Below are 7,883 nucleotides of genomic sequence, written 5' to 3' on the forward strand. Positions count from 1 at the left end.
AATCTGGTTATCATTCCCAGGAGAATGTTTACTTTCCTCCAGCTCTTCATTCATTCATATTTATTGAACATTTACTGTGTGCAAAAAAACCATACTAAGCAATTGGAAGAGTGCAAAATAATAAGCAGACACATTCCTTGCCCACAATGAGCTTACAGTGTAAAGGGGGAGACTGACATTAATATAAATAAATAAATAAGTTACAGATATGTAGATAAGTGCCGTGGGGCTGGGAGTGGGGGAAGAACAAAGGGAGCAAGTCAGGGTGGTGCGGAAGGGAGTGAGAGAAGAGGAAAGGAGGGCTTAGTCAGTGAAGGCCTCTTGAAGGAGATATGCCTTCAATAAGACTTTAAATGAGGGGAGGGTACTTGTCTTTTGGATAATAATAATGATAATGGCATTTGTTAAGTGCTTACTATGTGTGAAACACTGTTCTAAGCTCTAGGGGGGATTCAGGGTGATCAGGTTGTCCCACATGGGGCTCACAGTCTTAATCCCCATTTTCCAGATGAGGTAACTGAGGCTCAGAGAAGTTGTGACTTGTCCAAAGTCACACAGCTGACAAGTGGTGGAGCCGGGATTAGAACCCATGACCTCTGACTCCCAAGCCCATGCTCTTTCCATGGAGCCACACTGCTAGGGAGGGCATTCTAAGCCAGAGGCAGAACATGGGTGAGAGGTCGGTGGTGAGATAGATGAGACTGAGGTACAATGAGAAGGTTAGCATTAGAGGAGTAAAGTGTGTGGTTTGGGTTGTAGTAGTAGAGTAGCGAGGTGAGTTAGGAGGGGATGAGGTGATTGAGTGATTTAAATCCAATGGTGAGGAAGGGTTTTTTTGATGTGGAGGTGGATGGGCAACCACTGAAGTTTTTTGAGGAGTGGAGAGCAATGTCCTGAGTGTTTTTAAAGAAAAGTGATCCGGGCAGTAGAGTGAAATGTAGATTGGAGAGGGAAGAGACAGGAGGTCAGGAGGTTAGTAGATCTCTGGGAGGTCAGCAAGGAGGCTGATACGGTAATCAAAGTGGAATAGGATAAGTGCTTGTATTAATGTGGTAGCTGTTTGGATTGAGAGGAAGGGTGGATTTTAACAATGTTGTGAAGGCAGTACCAAAAGGATTTATTGATGGATTGAACATGGGGTTGAATGAAAGAGAGGCTTCAAGGATAATGCCAAGGTTACGGGCTTGTGAGACAGAAAGGATGGTGGTGCCATCTACAGCGATGGGAAAGTCAGGGAGATGACAGGGTTTGGGTGGGAAGATAGAAAGTTCTGCTTTAGGCATATTGAGTTTGTGGTGATAGGAGGGCAGCCAGGTAGAGATGTCTCGAAGACAGGAGAAAATGTGAGACTACAGAGAGGGAGAGAGATCAGGCCTAGAGATTTAGATTTGGGTATCATTTGCAAAGAGGTGGGAGTTGAAGCCATGTGAGTGAATGAGTTCTCCAAGGGAGTGAGTGTAGATGGAGAATAGAAGGGGACCCAGAACTGAACCTTGAAGGTTTATATTATGTTCATGTTCTATGCTGTGGCTCTTGGATGTCAAACAACAAACTCATGTGCAGAGTCAACTTCAGGCACTAATAATTATTATGATATTTGTTAAGCACTTACTATGTGCCAAACACTGTTCTAAGCACTGGGGTAGATATAGGGTACTCAGGTTGGACACAATCCCTGTCCCAAAAGGGGTGCGCAGTCTTTATCCCTATTTTGAGAAGCAGCATGGCTCAGTGGAAAGAGCATGGGCTTGGGAGCCAGAGGTCATGGGTTCTAATGCCGCTCCGCCACTTGTCAGCTGTGTGACTCTGGGCAAATCACTTAACTTCTCTGGGCCTCAGTTGCCTCATCTGTAAAATGGGGATTAAGACTGTAAACCCCATGTGGGACAACCTGATCATCTTGTCTCCCCCTCCCCACCCCCGTCCCCGCCAGGGTTTAGAACAGTGCTTCGCACAAAGTGCTTAACAAATGCCATTATTATTTTATGGATGAGGGAACTGAGGTAGAGAAGTTAAGTGATTTTCCAAAGGTCACCTGGTAGCCGAAATATCCTTGGGATGAACTTCCCTAAAATGGTACGAACAGACATCATGCAAATTGCTCTTTGTACACAATGTGTATAGTAGCTGTTAGCTACTGTAAGTAGCTTACTGTAGTACAGTAAGTACAGTAGAATAGGAGTATGATAATGATTGTAGCTGTAAGCAGGACTGGAAGCTTGATGTGGGCAGGGAATTTGTCTACCAGCTCTTTTATATTATTCTCTCTCAAGCTCTTAGTACAGTTCTCTCTGCAGCCAGTAAGGGCTCAATAAATACAATCAATGGATTGATTGTCACCTGGAAGCAGTTTAGGCACACAGGGTAATGTATTGGCATCATAGAGAACAGGGCAATGAGGCAGGCAGTTATTTCAAACCTCAGGAAGGCCAAATTTCTGAAATCAGGCCTGGCTCTTTGGGTCCAGAAATAAATCCTGAAATGAGCCTTTATCCTTAAGAACATTTTAAAGTTTGAATTCAAATATTTTCCAAGAAAATCAAGTAGTACTGGCATACCTCCAAGACATGTATATGAGCTTGCTAGTAAGAACATTATTTGTTAATTGTGCATTTATTTTGTAATCTGATAGTTAAAATCAAAGGCACTAACTAGTCTCAGAAACAATTACCACAGGATTTTCCTATTTTCTCATCAACTTTTCCATTTTGGAATGCTCTTTTCAAATACCTTAATTGGTTAGATTTGGTAGAATTGTCCTTCAGTTCCAAGCTGAGGCTACTTTTAGACTTTGAAAATTGCCATTACGAGACAGCCACATGATGAGGGAAGGAAGTCTCAGAACGAACACTACTGGTTGGCAGTCAGCCATTGAGACAGAAAAACAGAAATACATTACAATACTCAGTTCTGATTATAAAGTTTAGCAGATTTTAGTCACTTGCTGCTGTCAGCTGAAATCAACTGCTAAATTGAATCCTCACAGCTACATTGCTGACTCAAATCTGTCACTGTTGCATACCTAGGAAAAGTGCATTAGAAATCAAAACCGTTCTTCAGTGAAGCATGAGGACAATTCATTGAGATCCATAGTAAATTTTACTGGCAATGCATCCCTACACCAGGTAGCTCAGATATCAGAGCTGAGTGACAGGTAGCTCTTCAGTGATTGAGTGACTATCCCCTTAATCATCAGAATTATTATCAGTGTTTATTGAATATCTGAGAGGTGAGCACTGTACATTCAGAGTATTCCAAATCAGATAAGTAAATCCAAAGATAAAGAGATATGGAACTTACCTTTCAGATGAGGAGTTACAGCTGGAACTAAGTGACTTTTGTTAAAATCTAATTCCGTGAATTTAACCAAGGGTTTGGGTTTCCACCAAGAAACCACTAAGTTTGAAACACAATCCCAAAGGACAAACTCAGTGACTCTGGTGTCATCTTCAGTCCCTTGGCTCAAAGAAAGAGCCACCATTAGAATTAATCCATGGTCAATCAATCAATTGTTTTTTACTGAGCACTCACCGTATGCAGAGCACTGCATTAAGCAGTTGGGAGAGAATGATTCAAGAGTTGGTTGACACGTTCCCTGCTTGCAATGAGCTTGTAGTCTAGAGGGGGAGACAGACATTAATATGAATAATGATTTATAATATATAATTTCCAGATATTTACATAAGTGTTGTGGGGGTGAGGGTGGGGTGACTAGCAAATGCCCAAAGGTTATAGATTCAAGTGCATAGATGATACAGAGGGAGAGGGATCTGGGAAAAGAGGGCTTAATTGAGGAGGGCCTCTTAGAAGAGATAATAATAATAATGGTATTTCTTAAATGCTTACTATGTGCCAAGCACTGTTCTAAGCACGAGGTAGGTACAAGGTTATCAGGTTGTTCCATGTGGGGCTCATAGTCTTAATCCCAATTTTACAGATGAGGTAACTGAGGCACAGAGAAGTGAAATGACTTGCCCAAAGACACACAGCTGACAAGTGGCGGAGTTGGGATTAGAACCCATGACCTCTGACTCCCAAGCCCCTACTCTTTCCACTAAGCCGGTGTGATCTTATTAAGGCTTTGAAGGTGAGGAGAGTGGTGGTCTGTGGATATAAAAGGAGATGGAGTTCCAGGCCAGAGGTAGGATGTGGGAATGGGGCCAATGGTGAGATGGATGAGATCAGGGCCCAGTGACCAAGCTAGCACTAGAGGAGTGAAGCGTGCAGGCTGGTCTTCCATAGATCAGTGAGATAAGCTAGGAGGGGGGAAGCTGACTGAAGGCTTTAAAGCCAAGCATATGGAGTTTATGTTTGAATTAAGGGATTCCACTGAAACCTCAGTCCCTTGGTTTGAGCCAGAAAGGAACTGGTTCCCAAACTGAGTATCTTGGTTACGACAGAAGAGTTGATGCAGCAGGTTTGTTGTGTTCCAGATTTTAGGAAGGTGTAAATTAAGCCTGCAACAGTCAACTGTGGGAATATCAGTCAGAAAGTAAGGCAAGAAGGTAAAACTAACCATCATCTACATGTCAGCCGGCATGTGATTTGAGGGGAAAGCACCCTTTGGATGGATTATAGAAGTTGTTAGCACTGAAGTGTGTAAAGTTAACTAGAAATGGCATGACTCAAAGGCTATTCTTCTTCCCTTTGTTGAAAGCTCCTGTGGCATCAGGTCAACCACTCAAAGGAACGGGGCTGGTTGCCACGCTTTTTAGTCCTTCTGTGAAGGGAGAAGTTGGACTTGATGGTCCAATTTGTTGCAGGCTGGGGCTGACTTGTCCATAATTGGTCTGTGTAATAATAATGATGGTATTTGTTAAGCGCTAACTATGTGCCAAGCAATGTTCTGAGCACTGGAGTGGATACAGGGTAATCAAGTTGTCCCACGTGGGGCTCACAGTCTTAATCCCCATTTTCCAGATGAGGGAACTGAGGCATAGTTAAGTGACTTTCCCAAGGTCACATAGCAGACAAGTGGCAGAGTCAGGATTAGAACCCATGACCTCCGACTCCCAAGTCGGGCTCTTTCCACTGAGCCACGCTGCTGTAGTACTCAGCACCCCTCTCAGGGTCACACCTGAAGAGCTTCCAGTACTCAACCAGTCTCAGGTATGGGAGGGAGAGTCAAGCAGAGGCATACCCATTCCATTCCTAACTTGGCCAGTGGTTAGCGAGTGGAAGGCAATCTGCTACAAGTCAAAAACTCACCAAGGCTGGGCAGCAGCGGCATGGGAGAGAATCGAGGGTGGAGACTCTATTTTACTGCACGGAAGGAGGCAATGGTTAACCACGTCCAAATTTTTACCAAGAAAATCTTATAGATACACTACCACAATGATTGCAGATAGAGAGTGGGACATTCAGGGAGAGATGTGTCCGTGATGTCACTGTGGGTCGGAAACAACTCGACAACATAAGACAAGTCCTCAGCATGTAAAGGATGATGTCATTCAACTTGATATGTTGATGCCTATTAGCTGTCTGCTTGTCAGTGGTTTTTAATAATACCTGGTTGGACTACGTAGCTATTAGGGATCATTAAGTTTTCTATTATTTTAAGTATAGTCCTTGGTATTGTAAAACCTATAAATAAGATGATATATAGACTATAGACAGTGGACCAAATTTCCTGTATTTGTGGGCGTTAGGGCTTGTGATGTCATCTCTGAGCCTGCCTGAAACACTGTCATTCATTACTTTCAGTATCGATAGTTCTATATATTGCAATTAAGGCAGGCAAAGATATTATTTAGTGACTCTACTGTACTCTCCTTAATGCTTAATACAGTACCCTGCACACAGGGTTCAACAAATAACAATCACTCGCTGACTGATTGAAAATACATGGTGGAATTTATTCTCCTTTCCAGCTTCTGCTCAAGCAGTACTTGCATCCCATTTGCGTTAACATTTGAAGAAAAGGCCAGAGCAAAACTCTCTAGACTGTGGGTTCAGTGTGGTCAGAGAATGTTTCTATCAACCTACCATATTTTTCTCTCTCAAGCAACTAGTTCAGTGCTTGGGACAAAGCAATTGATAGGTTGACTGCAATTGTGTGGAGGTAACTTGACAGGACTAGCTACATCTTTTTTTTTCATAAGGCTGAAAATAATCTCTGATATCCATATGGATGGAGACGGAGAAACTGGTCCTTTTCATTTACTGTAATGGTAAGTCAGTCTGCAAAAGTTTGATACTCTCAGGAATCATTCAGCTGCCATGTCATGATCTCACCGTCTTCTGCTTCTAGGTGAGACCCAGACATTGAAGCATATGCTTGAATCACCACAGCCATAGCAACCCACCTGTTCAATGTCAATCAGGTTTTCCAAAACATTTGTGAGTAGGGGAGAGAGGAGATATTGCATGTTAAGAAAGAAACAACTAAATGTAATTTAAGAGTCCAAATCATGGCAAAAAGAAATGGCCAAAGGAAAACAAAGATTTGACTTTAGTATTTTTGCCTTCTCAAGTTTGAAGGTGATGATACTGAAGGGAGGCTCTTGTCCAGACATGCAAGTATGACTAAAAAGATGGATTTCCGATCAAAACTCCTTTCCATGTGGTGTGTCTATAAAGATAGATCCTCTCTGCATTGACACATTGCTGTATACAGGGCCTTCCTCTGTTTTGGGGACTGCCTCTCTTTTCCCTAATTCTCAGTCAATGCTATTTGAGTGATCACGGTACTAAGCACTTGGGAGAGTACAATACAATAGAGTTGGTAGACATGATCCCTGCCCACAAGAAGCTGACAGTCTTGATGAGTATGCTTAATTTCCTCTCCCTACCCTCCACTTGCTGATTGTTGCTTGCATGACTGGTTTGACTAAGGAGTGTGGTATAGTGGAAGGAGAATGGGCTTGTCAGTCATAGGACCTGGGGTCTAATCCTAACTCTGAAACCAGCATGCTGTGTGACCTTAGGCAAGTCATTTAACCTCTCTATGCCTCAGTTTCCTCATTCGTAAAACAGGGATAATACTAACTGCTTTCCCTACTTCACAGGAATACTTTGAAAACAAGAATGAGAAAATGTGAAAGTGCTTTGGATAATGAAAGAACTATCTAAATTCAAGGTATAATTATTATCTTCCAAAAGCCCACTGTTGCATCATGTTGATTGAGATTATGCTTTACTATTTCTTCAAATCCGTATTCTGCCCTTCTTGCTTGTGGGTTGCCCTCTCTAAATTCACCACACAGTGACTGCCCTGATATCCTGTTGATATCCAGTTTTTCTCACCTGTCCCACCAAGAGAAGCTGCACTTCTGTGAGTATTGTCTCAAATTGGTGAGCCGACTGTTTCTGTGACCATGTTAATGGCCATCTTGTCCTGCCATTCGAATCAATCAATGGTATTTATTGAGCACTTATTATGTATTGAGCACTATACTAAGCACTTGGGAGAGCTCAATACAACAGAATTAGCAGGCACATTCCCTGCCCATAACGAGCTTACAGTCTAGAGAGGGAGACATTAATATGAGTTGTGTATAATTTAAAGATGTGTATATGAGTGCTGTGGGGTAGGAGGTGAATATTAAATGACTAAAGGTCACAGATCCAAGTGCATACCAAGTGCTTATGAAGCTGCATATAATACAAAGGTGACTCGTGAAACTACTCAAAAACTTTGTGAGGTTGGACACCACTAAAGCTTGACAGGCTTTCAAGTTGGCATAAAGTTGGGGCCCATGGCTACCACACTCTGCCAATTTCTCAAAAGTCATGATAACCTAGGATTAGTTTTCTACTACTTTGCCTAGATGATGGATACTGTTCTGCCTAGCTAGCAAACTGTAAGCACTCAAATACTATTTGCTGATACTGATTTTTTGAAGTATATTCTGCCTCCTCATAATACTGCCTTATCCCTCATT

At 42.4% G+C, this 7,883-nt stretch overlaps 1 non-coding gene across 1 annotated transcript; it reads left to right on the forward strand.

Annotated features, from left to right (window-relative positions):
* Positions 1 to 5,059: 5,059 nt before the first annotated feature.
* LOC119929372 lies at positions 5,060 to 5,197 on the forward strand. The gene has a single exon (XR_005451498.1). It is a non-coding gene; the product is annotated as a small nucleolar RNA SNORA7 (small nucleolar RNA).
* The last annotated feature ends 2,686 nt before the right edge of the window (positions 5,198 to 7,883 follow it).

Source organism: Tachyglossus aculeatus, chromosome 5 (assembly GCF_015852505.1).
Source record: "Tachyglossus aculeatus isolate mTacAcu1 chromosome 5, mTacAcu1.pri, whole genome shotgun sequence".
Taxonomy (NCBI): Eukaryota; Metazoa; Chordata; class Mammalia; order Monotremata; family Tachyglossidae; genus Tachyglossus; species Tachyglossus aculeatus.